Source organism: Pantherophis guttatus, chromosome 6 (assembly GCF_059756535.1).
Source record: "Pantherophis guttatus breed Tessera chromosome 6, ASM5975653v1, whole genome shotgun sequence".
NCBI classification, from domain to species: Eukaryota; Metazoa; Chordata; class Lepidosauria; order Squamata; family Colubridae; genus Pantherophis; species Pantherophis guttatus.
In genome coordinates this window covers 88,044,901-88,065,504 of record NC_142068.1, presented here as the reverse complement: position 1 = coordinate 88,065,504, position 20,604 = coordinate 88,044,901, and positions in this window count along the sequence as shown.

Below are 20,604 nucleotides of genomic sequence, written 5' to 3'. Positions count from 1 at the left end.
ACCCCGGCATCACGCGTTTTCTTCCTCGGGCAGCAAAAACACTCGATTTTTAAAAACAGCTAATAATAACATTTTTAAGCATGGAATCCCATCCCGAATCACATTCTAGCATCCGTTGTTACATTTGAGTCAAAAAAAATTTTTTTGCTCCTGGGCAGTTTTTTTTCTGACCCCGGCATCACGCGTTTTCTTCCTCTGGGAGCAAAAACACTCGATTTTTAAAAACAGCTAATAATAACATTTTTAAGCATGGAATTCCACCCCGAATCACATTCTAGCATCCGTTGTTACATTTGAGTCAAAAAAAAAATTTTTGCTCCTGGGCGGCTTTTTTTCTGACCCCGGCATCACGCGTTTTCTTCCTCTGGGAGCAAAAACACTCGATTTTTAAAAACAGCTAATAATAACATTTTTAAGCATGGAATTCCACCCCGAATCACATTCTAGCATCCGTTGTTACATTTGAGTCAAAAAAAATTTTTTTGCTCCTGGGCGGCTTTTTTTCTGACCCCGGCATCACGCGTTTTCTTCCTCGGGCAGCAAAAACACTCGATTTTTAAAAACAGCTAATAATAACATTTTTAAGCATGGAATTCCACCCCGAATCACATTCTAGCATCCGTTGTTACATTTAAGTCAAAAAAAATTTTTTTGCTCCTGGGCGGCTTTTTTTCTGACCCCGGCATCACGCGTTTTCTTCCTCTGGGAGCAAAAACACTCGATTTTGAAAAACAGCTAATAATAACATTTTTAAGCATGGAATTCCACCCCGAATCACATTCTAGCATCCGTTGTTACTTTTAAGTCAAAAACAATTTTTTTGCTCCTGGGCGGCTTTTTTTCTGACCCCGGCATCACGCGTTTTCTTCCTCTGGGAGCAAAAACACTCGATTTTGAAAAACAGCTAATAATAACATTTTTAAGCATGGAATCCCGTCCCGAATCACATTCTAGCATCCGTTGTTACATTTGAGTCAAAAAAAATTTTTTTGCTCCTGGGCAGTTTTTTTTCTGACCCCGGCATCACGCGTTTTCTTCCTCTGGGAGCAAAAACACTCGATTTTTAAAAACAGCTAATAATAACATTTTTAAGCATGGAATTCCACCCCGAATCACATTCTAGCATCCGTTGTTACATTTGAGTCAAAAAAAAAATTTTTGCTCCTGGGCGGCTTTTTTTCTGACCCCGGCATCACGCGTTTTCTTCCTCGGGCAGCAAAAACACTCGATTTTTAAAAACAGCTAATAATAACATTTTTAAGCATGGAATTCCACCCCGAATCACATTCTAGCATCCGTTGTTACTTTTAAGTCAAAAACAATTTTTTTGCTCCTGGGCGGCTTTTTTTCTGACCCCGGCATCACGCGTTTTCTTCCTCGGGCAGCAAAAATACTCGATTTTTAAAAACAGCTAATAATAACATTTTTAAGCATGGAATTCCACCCCGAATCACATTCTAGTATCCGTTGTTACATTTGAGTCAAAAAAAATTTTTTTGCTCCTGGGCGGCTTTTTTTCTGACCCCGGCATCACGCGTTTTGTTCCTCGGGCAGCAAAAATACTCGATTTCAAAAAACAGCTAATAATAACATTTTTAAGCATGGAATTCCACCCCGAATCACATTCTAGCATCCGTTGTTACATTTGAGTCAAAAAAAATTTTTTTGCTCCTGGGCAGTTTTTTTTCTGACCCCGGCATCATGCGTTTTCCTCCTCAGGCAGCAAAAACACTCGACTTTAAAAAACAGCTAATAATAACATTTTTAAGCATGGAATTCCACCCCGAATCACATTCTAGCATCCGTTGTTACATTTGAGTCAAAAAATTTTTTTTTGCTTCTGGGCAGTTTTTTTTCTGACCCCGGCATCACGCGTTTTCTTCCTCGGGCAGCAAAAACACTCGATTTTTAAAAACAGCTAATAATAACATTTTTAAGCATGGAATTCCACCCCGAATCACATTCTAGCATCCGTTGTTACATTTAAGTCAAAAAAAATTTTTTTGCTCCTCGGCAGCTTTTTTTCTGACCTCGGCATCACGCGTTTTCTTCCTCTGGGAGCAAAAACACTCGATTTTTAAAAACAGCTAATAATAACATTTTTAAGCATGGAATTCCACCCCGAATCACATTCTAGCATCCGTTGTTACTTTTAAGTCAAAAAAAATTTTTTTGCTCCTGGGCGGCTTTTTTTCTAACCCCGGCATCACGCGTTTTCTTCCTCGGGCAGCAAAAACACTCGATTTTTAAAAACAGCTAATAATAACATTTTTAAGCATGGAATCCCACCCCGAATCACATTCTAGCATCCGTTGTTACATTTGAGTCAAAAAAATTTTTTTTTGCTCCTGGGCAGTTTTTTTTCTGACCCCGGCATCACGCGTTTTCTTCCTCTGGGAGCAAAAACACTCGATTTTTAAAAACAGCTAATAATAACATTTTTAAGCATGGAATTCCACCCCGAATCACATTCTAGCATCCGTTGTTACATTTGAGTCAAAAAAAAATTTTTTGCTCCTGGGCGGCTTTTTTTCTGACCCCGGCATCACGCGTTTTCTTCCTCTGGGAGCAAAAACACTCGATTTTTAAAAACAGCTAATAATAACATTTTTAAGCATGGAATTCCACCCCGAATCACATTCTAGCATCCGTTGTTACATTTGAGTCAAAAAATTTTTTTTTGCTCCTGGGCGGCTTTTTTTCTGACCCCGGCATCACGCGTTTTCTTCCTCTGGGAGCAAAAACACTCGATTTTTAAAAACAGCTAATAATAACATTTTTAAGCATGGAATTCCACCCCGAATCACATTCTAGCATCCGTTGTTAGTTTTAAGTCAAAAACAATTTTTTTGCTACTGGGCGGCTTTTTTTCTGACCCCGGCATCACGCGTTTTCTTCCTCTGGGAGCAAAAACACTCGATTTTGAAAAACAGCTAATAATAACATTTTTAAGCATGGAATTCCACCCCGAATCACATTCTAGCATCCGTTGTTACATTTAAGTCAAAAAAAATTTTTTTGCTCCTGGGCGGCTTTTTTTCTGACCCCGGCATCACGCGTTTTCTTCCTCTGGGAGCAAAAACACTCGATTTTGAAAAACAGCTAATAATAACATTTTTAAGCATGGAATTCCACCCCGAATCACATTCTAGCATCCGTTGTTACTTTTAAGTCAAAAACAATTTTTTTGCTCCTGGGCGGCTTTTTTTCTGACCCCGGCATCACGCGTTTTCTTCCTCGGGCAGCAAAAACACTCGATTTTTAAAAACAGCTAATAATAACATTTTTAAGCATGGAATCCCATCCCGAATCACATTCTAGCATCCGTTGTTACATTTGAGTCAAAAAAAATTTTTTTGCTCCTGGGCAGTTTTTTTTCTGACCCCGGCATCACGCGTTTTCTTCCTCTGGGAGCAAAAACACTCGATTTTTAAAAACAGCTAATAATAACATTTTTAAGCATGGAATTCCACCCCGAATCACATTCTAGCATCCGTTGTTACTTTTAAGTCAAAAACAATTTTTTTGCTCCTGGGCGGCTTTTTTTCTGACCCCGGCATCACGCGTTTTCTTCCTCGGGCAGCAAAAACACTCGATTTTTAAAAACAGCTAATAATAACATTTTTAAGCATGGAATCCCATCCCGAATCACATTCTAGCATCCGTTGTTACATTTGAGTCAAAAAAAAATTTTTTGCTCCTGGGCAGTTTTTTTTCTGACCCCGGCATCACGCGTTTTCTTCCTCTGGGAGCAAAAACACTCGATTTTTAAAAACAGCTAATAATAACATTTTTAAGCATGGAATTCCACCCCGAATCACATTCTAGCATCCGTTGTTACATTTGAGTCAAAAAAAAAATTTTTGCTCCTGGGCGGCTTTTTTTCTGACCCCGGCATCACGCGTTTTCTTCCTCTGGGAGCAAAAACACTCGATTTTTAAAAACAGCTAATAATAACATTTTTAAGCATGGAATTCCACCCCGAATCACATTCTAGCATCCGTTGTTACATTTGAGTCAAAAAAAAATTTTTTGCTCCTGGGCGGCTTTTTTTCTGACCCCGGCATCACGCGTTTTCTTCCTCGGGCAGCAAAAACACTCGATTTTTAAAAACAGCTAATAATAACATTTTTAAGCATGGAATTCCACCCCGAATCACATTCTAGCATCCGTTGTTACTTTTAAGTCAAAAACAATTTTTTTGCTCCTGGGCGGCTTTTTTTCTGACCCCGGCATCACGCGTTTTCTTCCTCGGGCAGCAAAAATACTCGATTTTTAAAAACAGCTAATAATAACATTTTTAAGCATGGAATTCCACCCCGAATCACATTCTAGTATCCGTTGTTACATTTGAGTCAAAAAAAATTTTTTTGCTCCTGGGCGGCTTTTTTTCTGACCCCGGCATCACGCGTTTTGTTCCTCGGGCAGCAAAAATACTCGATTTCAAAAAACAGCTAATAATAACATTTTTAAGCATGGAATTCCACCCCGAATCACATTCTAGCATCCGTTGTTACATTTGAGTCAAAAAAATTTTTTTTGCTCCTGGGCGGCTTTTTTTCTGACCCCGGCATCACGCGTTTTCTTCCTCTGGGAGCAAAAACACTCGATTTTTAAAAACAGCTAATAATAACATTTTTAAGCATGGAATTCCACCCCGAATCACATTCTAGCATCCGTTGTTAGTTTTAAGTCAAAAACAATTTTTTTGCTACTGGGCGGCTTTTTTTCTGACCCCGGCATCACGCGTTTTCTTCCTCTGGGAGCAAAAACACTCGATTTTGAAAAACAGCTAATAATAACATTTTTAAGCATGGAATTCCACCCCGAATCACATTCTAGCATCCGTTGTTACATTTAAGTCAAAAAAAATTTTTTTGCTCCTGGGCGGCTTTTTTTCTGACCCCGGCATCACGCGTTTTCTTCCTCTGGGAGCAAAAACACTCGATTTTGAAAAACAGCTAATAATAACATTTTTAAGCATGGAATTCCACCCCGAATCACATTCTAGCATCCGTTGTTACTTTTAAGTCAAAAACAATTTTTTTGCTCCTGGGCGGCTTTTTTTCTGACCCCGGCATCACGCGTTTTCTTCCTCGGGCAGCAAAAACACTCGATTTTTAAAAACAGCTAATAATAACATTTTTAAGCATGGAATCCCATCCCGAATCACATTCTAGCATCCGTTGTTACATTTGAGTCAAAAAAAATTTTTTTGCTCCTGGGCAGTTTTTTTTCTGACCCCGGCATCACGCGTTTTCTTCCTCTGGGAGCAAAAACACTCGATTTTTAAAAACAGCTAATAATAACATTTTTAAGCATGGAATTCCACCCCGAATCACATTCTAGCATCCGTTGTTACATTTGAGTCAAAAAAAAAATTTTTGCTCCTGGGCGGCTTTTTTTCTGACCCCGGCATCACGCGTTTTCTTCCTCTGGGAGCAAAAACACTCGATTTTTAAAAACAGCTAATAATAACATTTTTAAGCATGGAATTCCACCCCGAATCACATTCTAGCATCCGTTGTTACATTTGAGTCAAAAAAAATTTTTTTGCTCCTGGGCGGCTTTTTTTCTGACCCCGGCATCACGCGTTTTCTTCCTCGGGCAGCAAAAACACTCGATTTTTAAAAACAGCTAATAATAACATTTTTAAGCATGGAATTCCACCCCGAATCACATTCTAGCATCCGTTGTTACATTTAAGTCAAAAAAAATTTTTTTGCTCCTGGGCGGCTTTTTTTCTGACCCCGGCATCACGCGTTTTCTTCCTCTGGGAGCAAAAACACTCGATTTTGAAAAACAGCTAATAATAACATTTTTAAGCATGGAATTCCACCCCGAATCACATTCTAGCATCCGTTGTTACTTTTAAGTCAAAAACAATTTTTTTGCTCCTGGGCGGCTTTTTTTCTGACCCCGGCATCACGCGTTTTCTTCCTCTGGGAGCAAAAACACTCGATTTTGAAAAACAGCTAATAATAACATTTTTAAGCATGGAATCCCGTCCCGAATCACATTCTAGCATCCGTTGTTACATTTGAGTCAAAAAAAATTTTTTTGCTCCTGGGCAGTTTTTTTTCTGACCCCGGCATCACGCGTTTTCTTCCTCTGGGAGCAAAAACACTCGATTTTTAAAAACAGCTAATAATAACATTTTTAAGCATGGAATTCCACCCCGAATCACATTCTAGCATCCGTTGTTACATTTGAGTCAAAAAAAAAATTTTTGCTCCTGGGCGGCTTTTTTTCTGACCCCGGCATCACGCGTTTTCTTCCTCTGGGAGCAAAAACACTCGATTTTTAAAAACAGCTAATAATAACATTTTTAAGCATGGAATTCCACCCCGAATCACATTCTAGCATCCGTTGTTACATTTGAGTCAAAAAAAAATTTTTTGCTCCTGGGCGGCTTTTTTTCTGACCCCGGCATCACGCGTTTTCTTCCTCGGGCAGCAAAAACACTCGATTTTTAAAAACAGCTAATAATAACATTTTTAAGCATGGAATTCCACCCCGAATCACATTCTAGCATCCGTTGTTACTTTTAAGTCAAAAACAATTTTTTTGCTCCTGGGCGGCTTTTTTTCTGACCCCGGCATCACGCGTTTTCTTCCTCGGGCAGCAAAAATACTCGATTTTTAAAAACAGCTAATAATAACATTTTTAAGCATGGAATTCCACCCCGAATCACATTCTAGTATCCGTTGTTACATTTGAGTCAAAAAATTTTTTTTTGCTTCTGGGCAGTTTTTTTTCTGACCCCGGCATCACGCGTTTTCTTCCTCGGGCAGCAAAAACACTCGATTTTTAAAAACAGCTAATAATAACATTTTTAAGCATGGAATTCCACCCCGAATCACATTCTAGCATCCGTTGTTACATTTAAGTCAAAAAAAATTTTTTTGCTCCTGGGCAGCTTTTTTTCTGACCCCGGCATCACGCGTTTTCTTCCTCTGGGAGCAAAAACACTCGATTTTGAAAAACAGCTAATAATAACATTTTTAAGCATGGAATTCCACCCCGAATCACATTCTAGCATCCGTTGTTACTTTTAAGTCAAAAACAATTTTTTTGCTCCTGGGCGGCTTTTTTTCTGACCCCGGCATCACGCGTTTTCTTCCTCGGGCAGCAAAAACACTCGATTTTTAAAAACAGCTAATAATAACATTTTAAAGCATGGAATCCCACCCCGAATCACATTCTAGCATCCGTTGTTACATTTGAGTCAAAAAAAATTTTTTTTGCTCCTGGGCAGTTTTTTTTCTGACCCCGGCATCACGCGTTTTCTTACTCTGGGAGCAAAAACACTCGATTTTTAAAAACAGCTAATAATAACATTTTTAAGCATGGAATTCCACCCCGAATCACATTCTAGCATCCGTTGTTACATTTGAGTCAAAAAAAATTTTTTTGCTCCTGGGCGGCTTTTTTTCTGACCCCGGCATCACGCGTTTTCTTCCTCTGGGAGCAAAAACACTCGATTTTTAAAAACAGCTAATAATAACATTTTTAAGCATGGAATTCCACCCCGAATCACATTCTAGCATCCGTTGTTACATTTGAGTCAAAAAAAATTTTTTTGCTCCTGGGCGGCTTTTTTTCTGACCCCGGCATCACGCGTTTTCTTCCTCGGGCAGCAAAAATACTCGATTTTTATAAACAGCTAATAATAACATTTTTAAGCATGGAATTCCACCCCGAATCACATTCTAGCATCCGTTGTTACATTTGAGTCAAAAAAAATTTTTTTGCTCCTGGGCGGCTTTTTTTCTGACCCCGGCATCACGCGTTTTCTTCCTCGGGCAGCAAAAATACTCGATTTTTAAAAACAGCTAATAATAACATTTTTAAGCATGGAATTCCACTCCGAATCACATTCTAGCATCCGTTGTTACATTTGAGTCAAAAAAAATTTTTTTGCTCCTGGGCAGTTTTTTTTCTGACCCCGGCATCACGCGTTTTCCTCCTCAGGCAGCAAAAACACTCGATTTTTAAAAACAGCTAATAATAACATTTTTAAGCATGGAATTCCACCCCGAATCACATTCTAGCATCCGTTGTTACATTTGAGTCAAAAAAAAATTTTTTGCTCCTGGGCGGCTTTTTTTCTGACCCCGGCATCACGCGTTTTCTTCCTCTGGGAGCAAAAACACTCGATTTTTAAAAACAGCTAATAATAACATTTTTAAGCATGGAATTCCACCCCGAATCACATTCTAGCATCCGTTGTTACATTTGAGTCAAAAAAAATTTTTTTGCTCCTGGGCGGCTTTTTTTCTGACCCCGGCATCACGCGTTTTCTTCCTCGGGCAGCAAAAATACTCGATTTTTAAAAACAGCTAATAATAACATTTTTAAGCATGGAATTCCACCCCGAATCACATTCTAGTATCCGTTGTTACATTTGAGTCAAAAAAATTTTTTTTGCTCCTGGGCGGCTTTTTTTCTGACCCCGGCATCACGTTTTGTTCCTCGGGCAGCAAAAATACTCGATTTCAAAAAACAGCTAATAATAACATTTTTAAGCATGGAATTCCACCCCGAATCACATTCTAGCATCCGTTGTTACATTTGAGTCAAAAAATTTTTTTTTGCTCCTGGGCAGTTTTTTTTCTGACCCCGGCATCACGCGTTTTCCTCCTCAGGCAGCAAAAACACTCGATTTTTAAAAACAGCTAATAATAACATTTTTAAGCATGGAATTCCACCCCGAATCACATTCTAGCATCCATTGTTACATTTGAGTCAAAAAATTTTTTTTTGCTTCTGGGCAGTTTTTTTTCTGACCCCGGCATCACGCGTTTTCTTCCTCGGGCAGCAAAAACACTCGATTTTTAAAAACAGCTAATAATAACATTTTTAAGCATGGAATTCCACCCCGAATCACATTCTAGCATCCGTTGTTACTTTTAAGTCAAAAACAATTTTTTTGCTCCTGGGCGGCTTTTTTTCTGACCCCGGCATCACGCGTTTTCTTCCTCGGGCAGCAAAAATACTCGATTTTTAAAAACAGCTAATAATAACATTTTTAAGCATGGAATTCCACCCCGAATCACATTCTAGTATCCGTTGTTACATTTGAGTCAAAAAATTTTTTTTTGCTTCTGGGCAGTTTTTTTTCTGACCCCGGCATCACGCGTTTTCTTCCTCGGGCAGCAAAAACACTCGATTTTTAAAAACAGCTAATAATAACATTTTTAAGCATGGAATTCCACCCCGAATCACATTCTAGCATCCGTTGTTACATTTAAGTCAAAAAAAATTTTTTTGCTCCTGGGCAGCTTTTTTTCTGACCCCGGCATCACGCGTTTTCTTCCTCTGGGAGCAAAAACACTCGATTTTGAAAAACAGCTAATAATAACATTTTTAAGCATGGAATTCCACCCCGAATCACATTCTAGCATCCGTTGTTACTTTTAAGTCAAAAACAATTTTTTTGCTCCTGGGCGGCTTTTTTTCTGACCCCGGCATCACGCGTTTTCTTCCTCGGGCAGCAAAAACACTCGATTTTTAAAAACAGCTAATAATAACATTTTAAAGCATGGAATCCCACCCCGAATCACATTCTAGCATCCGTTGTTACATTTGAGTCAAAAAAAATTTTTTTTGCTCCTGGGCAGTTTTTTTTCTGACCCCGGCATCACGCGTTTTCTTACTCTGGGAGCAAAAACACTCGATTTTTAAAAACAGCTAATAATAACATTTTTAAGCATGGAATTCCACCCCGAATCACATTCTAGCATCCGTTGTTACATTTGAGTCAAAAAAAATTTTTTTGCTCCTGGGCGGCTTTTTTTCTGACCCCGGCATCACGCGTTTTCTTCCTCTGGGAGCAAAAACACTCGATTTTTAAAAACAGCTAATAATAACATTTTTAAGCATGGAATTCCACCCCGAATCACATTCTAGCATCCGTTGTTACATTTGAGTCAAAAAATTTTTTTTTGCTCCTGGGCGGCTTTTTTTCTGACCCCGGCATCACGCGTTTTCTTCCTCGGGCAGCAAAAATACTCGATTTTTATAAACAGCTAATAATAACATTTTTAAGCATGGAATTCCACCCCGAATCACATTCTAGCATCCGTTGTTACATTTGAGTCAAAAAAAATTTTTTTGCTCCTGGGCGGCTTTTTTTCTGACCCCGGCATCACGCGTTTTCTTCCTCGGGCAGCAAAAATACTCGATTTTTAAAAACAGCTAATAATAACATTTTTAAGCATGGAATTCCACTCCGAATCACATTCTAGCATCCGTTGTTACATTTGAGTCAAAAAAAATTTTTTTGCTCCTGGGCAGTTTTTTTTCTGACCCCGGCATCACGCGTTTTCCTCCTCAGGCAGCAAAAACACTCGATTTTTAAAAACAGCTAATAATAACATTTTTAAGCATGGAATTCCACCCCGAATCACATTCTAGCATCCGTTGTTACATTTGAGTCAAAAAAAAATTTTTTGCTCCTGGGCGGCTTTTTTTCTGACCCCGGCATCACGCGTTTTCTTCCTCTGGGAGCAAAAACACTCGATTTTTAAAAACAGCTAATAATAACATTTTTAAGCATGGAATTCCACCCCGAATCACATTCTAGCATCCGTTGTTACATTTGAGTCAAAAAAAATTTTTTTGCTCCTGGGCGGCTTTTTTTCTGACCCCGGCATCACGCGTTTTCTTCCTCGGGCAGCAAAAATACTCGATTTTTAAAAACAGCTAATAATAACATTTTTAAGCATGGAATTCCACCCCGAATCACATTCTAGTATCCGTTGTTACATTTGAGTCAAAAAAATTTTTTTTGCTCCTGGGCGGCTTTTTTTCTGACCCCGGCATCACGTTTTGTTCCTCGGGCAGCAAAAATACTCGATTTCAAAAAACAGCTAATAATAACATTTTTAAGCATGGAATTCCACCCCGAATCACATTCTAGCATCCGTTGTTACATTTGAGTCAAAAAATTTTTTTTTGCTCCTGGGCAGTTTTTTTTCTGACCCCGGCATCACGCGTTTTCCTCCTCAGGCAGCAAAAACACTCGATTTTTAAAAACAGCTAATAATAACATTTTTAAGCATGGAATTCCACCCCGAATCACATTCTAGCATCCATTGTTACATTTGAGTCAAAAAATTTTTTTTTGCTTCTGGGCAGTTTTTTTTCTGACCCCGGCATCACGCGTTTTCTTCCTCGGGCAGCAAAAACACTCGATTTTTAAAAACAGCTAATAATAACATTTTTAAGCATGGAATTCCACCCCGAATCACATTCTAGCATCCGTTGTTACATTTAAGTCAAAAAAATTTTTTTTGCTCCTGGGCAGCTTTTTTTCTGACCCCGGCATCACGCGTTTTCTTCCTCTGGGAGCAAAAATACTCGATTTTTAAAAACAGCTAATAATAACATTTTTAAGCATGGAATTCCACCCCGAATCACATTCTAGTATCCGTTGTTACATTTGAGTCAAAAAAAATTTTTTTGCTCCTGGGCGGCTTTTTTTCTGACCCCGGCATCACGTTTTGTTCCTCGGGCAGCAAAAATACTCGATTTCAAAAAACAGCTAATAATAACATTTTTAAGCATGGAATTCCACCCCGAATCACATTCTAGCATCCGTTGTTACATTTGAGTCAAAAAAAAATTTTTTGCTCCTGGGCAGTTTTTTTTCTGACCCCGGCATCACGCGTTTTCCTCCTCAGGCAGCAAAAACACTCGATTTTTAAAAACAGCTAATAATAACATTTTTAAGCATGGAATTCCACCCCGAATCACATTCTAGCATCCGTTGTTACATTTGAGTCAAAAAAATTTTTTTTGCTTCTGGGCAGTTTTTTTTCTGACCCCGGCATCACGCGTTTTCTTCCTCGGGCAGCAAAAACACTCGATTTTTAAAAACAGCTAATAATAACATTTTTAAGCATGGAATTCCACCCCGAATCACATTCTAGCATCCGTTGTTACATTTAAGTCAAAAAAATTTTTTTGCTCCTGGGCAGCTTTTTTTCTGACCCCGGCATCACGCGTTTTCTTCCTCTGGGAGCAAAAACACTCGATTTTGAAAAACAGCTAATAATAACATTTTTAAGCATGGAATTCCACCCCGAATCACATTCTAGCATCCGTTGTTACTTTTAAGTCAAAAACAATTTTTTTGCTCCTGGGCGGCTTTTTTTCTGACCCCGGGATCACGCGTTTTCTTCCTCGGGCAGCAAAAACACTCGATTTTTAAAAACAGCTAATAATAACATTTTTAAGCATGGAATTCCACTCCGAATCACATTCTAGCATCCGTTGTTACATTTGAGTCAAAAAAAATTTTTTTTGCTCCTGGGCAGTTTTTTTTCTGACCCCGGCATCACGCGTTTTCCTCCTCAGGCAGCAAAAACACTCGATTTTTAAAAACAGCTAATAATAACATTTTTAAGCATGGAATTCCACCCCGAATCACATTCTAGCATCCGTTGTTACATTTGAGTCAAAAAAAAATTTTTTGCTCCTGGGCGGCTTTTTTTCTGACCCCGGCATCACGCGTTTTCTTCCTCTGGGAGCAAAAACACTCGATTTTTAAAAACAGCTAATAATAACATTTTTAAGCATGGAATTCCACCCCGAATCACATTCTAGCATCCGTTGTTACATTTGAGTCAAAAAAATTTTTTTTGCTCCTGGGCGGCTTTTTTTCTGACCCCGGCATCACGCGTTTTCTTCCTCGGGCAGCAAAAATACTCGATTTCAAAAAACAGCTAATAATAACATTTTTAAGCATGGAATTCCACCCCGAATCACATTCTAGTATCCGTTGTTACATTTGAGTCAAAAAAAATTTTTTTGCTCCTGGGCGGCTTTTTTTCTGACCCCCGCATCACGTTTTGTTCCTCGGGCAGCAAAAATACTCGATTTCAAAAAACAGCTAATAATAACATTTTTAAGCATGGAATTCCACCCCGAATCACATTCTAGCATCCGTTGTTACATTTGAGTCAAAAAAAATTTTTTTGCTCCTGGGCAGTTTTTTTTCTGACCCCGGCATCACGCGTTTTCCTCCTCAGGCAGCAAAAACACTCGATTTTTAAAAACAGCTAATAATAACATTTTTAAGCATGGAATTCCACCCCGAATCACATTCTAGCATCCGTTGTTACATTTAAGACAAAAAAAATTTTTTTGCTCCTGGGCAGCTTTTTTTCTGACCCCGGCATCACACGTTTTCTTCCTCTGGGAGCAAAAATACTCGATTTTTAAAAACAGCTAATAATAACATTTTTAAGCATGGAATTCCACCCCGAATCACATTCTAGTATCCGTTGTTACATTTGAGTCAAAAAAAATTTTTTTGCTCCTGGGCGGCTTTTTTTCTGACCCCGGCATCACGTTTTCTTCCTCGGGCAGCAAAAATACTCGATTTCAAAAAACAGCTAATAATAACATTTTTAAGCATGGAATTCCACCCCGAATCACATTCTAGCATCCGTTGTTACATTTGAGTCAAAAAAAATTTTTTTGCTCCTGGGCAGTTTTTTTTCTGACCCCGGCATCACGCGTTTTCCTCCTCAGGCAGCAAAAACACTCGATTTTTAAAAACAGCTAATAATAACATTTTTAAGCATGGAATTCCACCCCGAATCACATTCTAGCATCCGTTGTTACATTTGAGTCAAAAAATTTTTTTTTGCTTCTGGGCAGTTTTTTTTCTGACCCCGGCATCACGCGTTTTCTTCCTCGGGCAGCAAAAACACTCGATTTTTAAAAACAGCTAATAATAACATTTTTAAGCATGGAATTCCACCCCGAATCACATTCTAGCATCCGTTGTTACATTTAAGTCAAAAAAATTTTTTTTGCTCCTGGGCAGCTTTTTTTCTGACCCCGGCATCACGCGTTTTCTTCCTCTGGGAGCAAAAACACTCGATTTTGAAAAACAGCTAATAATAACATTTTTAAGCATGGAATCCCACCCCGAATCACATTCTAGCATCCGTTGTTACATTTGAGTCAAAAAAAATTTTTTTGCTACTGGGCGGCTTTTTTTCTGACCCCGGCATCACGCGTTTTCTTCCTCTGGGAGCAAAAACACTCGATTTTTAAAAACAGCTAATAATAACATTTTTAAGCATGGAATTCCACCCCGAATCACATTCTAGCATCCGTTGTTACATTTGAGTCAAAAAAAATTTTTTTGCTCCTGGGCGGCTTTTTTTCTGACCCCGGCATCACGCGTTTTCTTCCTCGGGCAGCAAAAATACTCGATTTTTATAAACAGCTAATAATAACATTTTTAAGCATGGAATTCCACCCCGAATCACATTCTAGCATCCGTTGTGACATTTGAGTCAAAAAAAATTTTTTTGCTCCTGGGCAGTTTTTTTTCTGACCCCGGCATCACGCGTTTTCTTCCTCTGGGAGCAAAAACACTCGATTTTTAAAAACAGCTAATAATAACATTTTTAAGCATGGAATTCCACCCCGAATCACATTCTAGCATCCGTTGTTACATTTGAGTCAAAAAATTTTTTTTTGCTCCTGGGCGGCTTTTTTTCTGACCCCGGCATCACGCGTTTTCTTCCTCTGGGAGCAAAAACACTCGATTTTTAAAAACAGCTAATAATAACATTTTTAAGCATGGAATTCCACCCCGAATCACATTCTAGCATCCGTTGTTACTTTTAAGTCAAAAACAATTTTTTTGCTACTGGGCGGCTTTTTTTCTGACCCCGGCATCACGCATTTTCTTCCTCTGGGAGCAAAAACACTCGATTTTGAAAAACAGCTAATAATAACATTTTTAAGCATGGAATTCCACCCCGAATCACATTCTAGCATCCGTTGTTACATTTAAGTCAAAAAAAATTTTTTTGCTCCTGGGCGGCTTTTTTTCTGACCCCGGCATCACGCGTTTTCTTCCTCTGGGAGCAAAAACACTCGATTTTGAAAAACAGCTAATAATAACATTTTTAAGCATGGAATTCCACCCCGAATCACATTCTAGCATCCGTTGTTAGTTTTAAGTCAAAAACAATTTTTTTGCTACTGGGCGGCTTTTTTTCTGACCCCGGCATCACGCGTTTTCTTCCTCTGGGAGCAAAAACACTCGATTTTGAAAAACAGCTAATAATAACATTTTTAAGCATGGAATTCCACCCCGAATCACATTCTAGCATCCGTTGTTACATTTAAGTCAAAAAAAATTTTTTTGCTCCTGGGCGGCTTTTTTTCTGACCCCGGCATCACGCGTTTTCTTCCTCTGGGAGCAAAAACACTCGATTTTGAAAAACAGCTAATAATAACATTTTTAAGCATGGAATTCCACCCCGAATCACATTCTAGCATCCGTTGTTACTTTTAAGTCAAAAACAATTTTTTTGCTCCTGGGCGGCTTTTTTTCTGACCCCGGCATCACGCGTTTTCTTCCTCGGGCAGCAAAAACACTCGATTTTTAAAAACAGCTAATAATAACATTTTTAAGCATGGAATCCCATCCCGAATCACATTCTAGCATCCGTTGTTACATTTGAGTCAAAAAAAAATTTTTTGCTCCTGGGCAGTTTTTTTTCTGACCCCGGCATCACGCGTTTTCTTCCTCTGGGAGCAAAAACACTCGATTTTGAAAAACAGCTAATAATAACATTTTTAAGCATGGAATTCCACCCCGAATCACATTCTAGCATCCGTTGTTACATTTGAGTCAAAAAAAAAATTTTTGCTCCTGGGCGGCTTTTTTTCTGACCCCGGCATCACGCGTTTTCTTCCTCTGGGAGCAAAAAACACTCGATTTTTAAAAACAGCTAATAATAACATTTTTAAGCATGGAATTCCACCCCGAATCACATTCTAGCATCCGTTGTTACATTTGAGTCAAAAAAAATTTTTTTGCTCCTGGGCGGCTTTTTTTCTGACCCCGGCATCACGCGTTTTCTTCCTCGGGCAGCAAAAACACTCGATTTTTAAAAACAGCTAATAATAACATTTTTAAGCATGGAATTCCACCCCGAATCACATTCTAGCATCCGTTGTTACTTTTAAGTCAAAAACAATTTTTTTGCTCCTGGGCGGCTTTTTTTCTGACCCCGGCATCACGCGTTTTCTTCCTCGGGCAGCAAAAATACTCGATTTTTAAAAACAGCTAATAATAACATTTTTAAGCATTGAATTCCAACCCGAATCACATTCTAGTATCCGTTGTTACATTTGAGTCAAAAAAAATTTTTTTGCTCCTGGGCGGCTTTTTTTCTGACCTCGGCATCACGCGTTTTGTTCCTCGGGCAGCAAAAATACTCGATTTCAAAAAACAGCTAATAATAACATTTTTAAGCATGGAATTCCACCCCGAATCACATTCTAGCATCCGTTGTTACATTTGAGTCAAAAAAAATTTTTTTGCTCCTGGGCAGTTTTTTTTCTAACCCCGGCATCACGCGTTTTCCTCCTCAGGCAGCAAAAACACTCGATTTTTAAAAACAGCTAATAATAACATTTTTAAGCATGGAATTCCACCCCGAATCACATTCTAGCATCCGTTGTTACATTTGAGTCAAAAAAATTTTTTTTGCTTCTGGGCAGTTTTTTTTCTGACCCCGGCATCACGCGTTTTCTTCCTCGGGCAGCAAAAATACTCGATTTTTATAAACAGCTAATAATAATATTTTTAAGCATGGAATTCCACCCCGAATCACATTCTAGCATCCGTTGTTACATTTGAGTCAAAAAAAATTTTTTTGCTCCTGGGCAGTTTTTTTTCTGACCCCGGCATCACGCGTTTTCTTCCTCTGGGAGCAAAAACACTCGATTTTTAAAAACAGCTAATAATAACATTTTTAAGCATGGAATTCCACCCCGAATCACATTCTAGCATCCGTTGTTACATTTGAGTCAAAAAATTTTTTTTTGCTCCTGGGCGGCTTTTTTTCTGACCCCGGCATCACGCGTTTTCTTCCTCTGGGAGCAAAAACACTCGATTTTTAAAAACAGCTAATAATAACATTTTTAAGCATGGAATTCCACCCCGAATCACATTCTAGCATCCGTTGTTAGTTTTAAGTCAAAAACAATTTTTTTGCTACTGGGCGGCTTTTTTTCTGACCCCGGCATCACGCGTTTTCTTCCTCTGGGAGCAAAAACACTCGATTTTGAAAAACAGCTAATAATAACATTTTTAAGCATGGAATTCCACCCCGAATCACATTCTAGCATCCGTTGTTACATTTAAGTCAAAAAAAATTTTTTTGCTCCTGGGCGGCTTTTTTTCTGACCCCGGCATCACGCGTTTTCTTCCTCTGGGAGCAAAAACACTCGATTTTGAAAAACAGCTAATAATAACATTTTTAAGCATGGAATTCCACCCCGAATCACATTCTAGCATCCGTTGTTACTTTTAAGTCAAAAACAATTTTTTTGCTCCTGGGCGGCTTTTTTTCTGACCCCGGCATCACGCGTTTTCTTCCTCGGGCAGCAAAAACACTCGATTTTTAAAAACAGCTAATAATAACATTTTTAAGCATGGAATCCCATCCCGAATCACATTCTAGCATCCGTTGTTACATTTGAGTCAAAAAAATTTTTTTTGCTCCTGGGCAGTTTTTTTTCTGACCCCGGCATCACGCGTTTTCTTCCTCTGGGAGCAAAAACACTCGATTTTTAAAAACAGCTAATAATAACATTTTTAAGCATGGAATTCCACCCCGAATCACATTCTAGCATCCGTTGTTACATTTGAGTCAAAAAAAAAATTTTTGCTCCTGGGCGGCTTTTTTTCTGACCCCGGCATCACGCGTTTTCTTCCTCGGGCAGCAAAAACACTCGATTTTTAAAAACAGCTAATAATAACATTTTTAAGCATGGAATTCCACCCCGAATCACATTCTAGCATCCGTTGTTACATTTAAGTCAAAAAAAATTTTTTTGCTCCTGGGCGGCTTTTTTTCTGACCCCGGCATCACGCGTTTTCTTCCTCTGGGAGCAAAAACACTCGATTTTGAAAAACAGCTAATAATAACATTTTTAAGCATGGAATTCCACCCCGAATCACATTCTAGCATCCGTTGTTACTTTTAAGTCAAAAACAATTTTTTTGCTCCTGGGCGGCTTTTTTTCTGACCCCGGCATCACGCGTTTTCTTCCTCTGGGAGCAAAAACACTCGATTTTGAAAAACAGCTAATAATAACATTTTTAAGCATGGAATCCCATCCCGAATCACATTCTAGCATCCGTTGTTACATTTGAGTCAAAAAAAATTTTTTTGCTCCTGGGCAGTTTTTTTTCTGACCCCGGCATCACGCGTTTTCTTCCTCTGGGAGCAAAAACACTCGATTTTTAAAAACAGCTAATAATAACATTTTTAAGCATGGAATTCCACCCCGAATCACATTCTAGCATCCGTTGTTACATTTGAGTCAAAAAAAAAAATTTTTGCTCCTGGGCGGCTTTTTTTCTGACCCCGGCATCACGCGTTTTCTTCCTCTGGGAGCAAAAACACTCGATTTTTAAAAACAGCTAATAATAACATTTTTAAGCATGGAATTCCACCCCGAATCACATTCTAGCATCCGTTGTTACATTTGAGTCAAAAAAAAATTTTTTGCTCCTGGGCGGCTTTTTTTCTGACCCCGGCATCACGCGTTTTCTTCCTCGGGCAGCAAAAACACTCGATTTTTAAAAACAGCTAATAATAACATTTTTAAGCATGGAATTCCACCCCGAATCACATTCTAGCATCCGTTGTTACTTTTAAGTCAAAAACAATTTTTTTGCTCCTGGGCGGCTTTTTTTCTGACCCCGGCATCACGCGTTTTCTTCCTCGGGCAGCAAAAATACTCGATTTTTAAAAACAGCTAATAATAACATTTTTAAGCATGGAATTCCACCCCGAATGACATTCTAGTATCCGTTGTTACATTTGAGTCAAAAAATTTTTTTTTGCTTCTGGGCAGTTTTTTTTCTGACCCCGGCATCACGCGTTTTCTTCCTCGGGCAGCAAAAACACTCGATTTTTAAAAACAGCTAATAATAACATTTTTAAGCATGGAATTCCACCCCGAATCACATTCTAGCATCCGTTGTTACATTTAAGTCAAAAAAAAATTTTTTGCTCCTGGGCAGCTTTTTTTCTGACCCCGGCATCACGCGTTTTCTTCCTCTGGGAGCAAAAACACTCGATTTTGAAAAACAGCTAATAATAACATTTTTAAGCATGGAATTCCACCCCGAATCACATTCTAGCATCCGTTGTTACTTTTAAGTCAAAAACAATTTTTTTGCTCCTGGGCGGCTTTTTTTCTGACCCCGGCATCACGCGTTTTCTTCCTCGGGCAGCAAAAACACTCGATTTTTAAAAACAGCTAATAATAACATTTTAAAGCATGGAATCCCACCCCGAATCACATTCTAGCATCCGTTGTTACATTTGAGTCAAAAAAATTTTTTTTTGCTCCTGGGCAGTTTTGTTTCTGACCCCGGCATCACGCGTTTTCTTCCTCTGGGAGCAAAAACACTCGATTTTTTAAAACAGCTAATAATAACATTTTTAAGCATGGAATTCCACCCCGAATCACATTCTAGCATCCGTTGTTACATTTGAGTCAAAAAAAATTTTTTTGCTCCTGGGCGGCTTTTTTTCTGACCCCGGCATCACGCGTTTTCTTCCTCTGGGAGCAAAAACACTCGATTTTTAAAAACAGCTAATAATAACATTTTTAAGCATGGAATTCCACCCCGAATCACATTCTAGCATCCGTTGTTACATTTGAGTCAAAAAAATTTTTTTTGCTCCTGGGCGGCTTTTTTTCTGACCCCGGCATCACGCGTTTTCTTCCTCGGGCAGCAAAAATACTCGATTTTTATAAACAGCTAATAATAACATTTTTAAGCATGGAATTCCACCCCGAATCACATTCTAGCATCCGTTGTTACATTTGAGTCAAAAAAAATTTTTTTGCTCCTGGGCGGCTTTTTTTCTGACCCCGGCATCACGCGTTTTCTTCCTCGGGCAGCAAAAATACTCGATTTTTAAAAACAGCTAATAATAACATTTTTAAGCATGGAATTCCACTCCGAATCACATTCTAGCATCCGTTGTTACATTTGAGTCAAAAAAAATTTTTTTGCTCCTGGGCAGTTTTTTTTCTGACCCCGGCATCACGCGTTTTCCTCCTCAGGCAGCAAAAACACTCGATTTTTAAAAACAGCTAATAATAACATTTTTAAGCATGGAATTCCACCCCGAATCACATTCTAGCATCCGTTGTTACATTTGAGTCAAAAAAAAATTTTTTGCTCCTGGGCGGCTTTTTTTCTGACCCCGGCATCACGCGTTTTCTTCCTCTGGGAGCAAAAACACTCGATTTTTAAAAACAGCTAATAATAACATTTTTAAGCATGGAATTCCACCCCGAATCACATTCTAGCATCCGTTGTTACATTTGAGTCAAAAAAAATTTTTTTGCTCCTGGGCGGCTTTTTTTCTGACCCCGGCATCACGCGTTTTCTTCCTCGGGCAGCAAAAATACTCGATTTTTAAAAACAGCTAATAATAACATTTTTAAGCATGGAATTCCACCCCGAATCACATTCTAGCATCCGTTGTTACATTTAAGTCAAAAAAATTTTTTTTGCTCCTGGGCAGC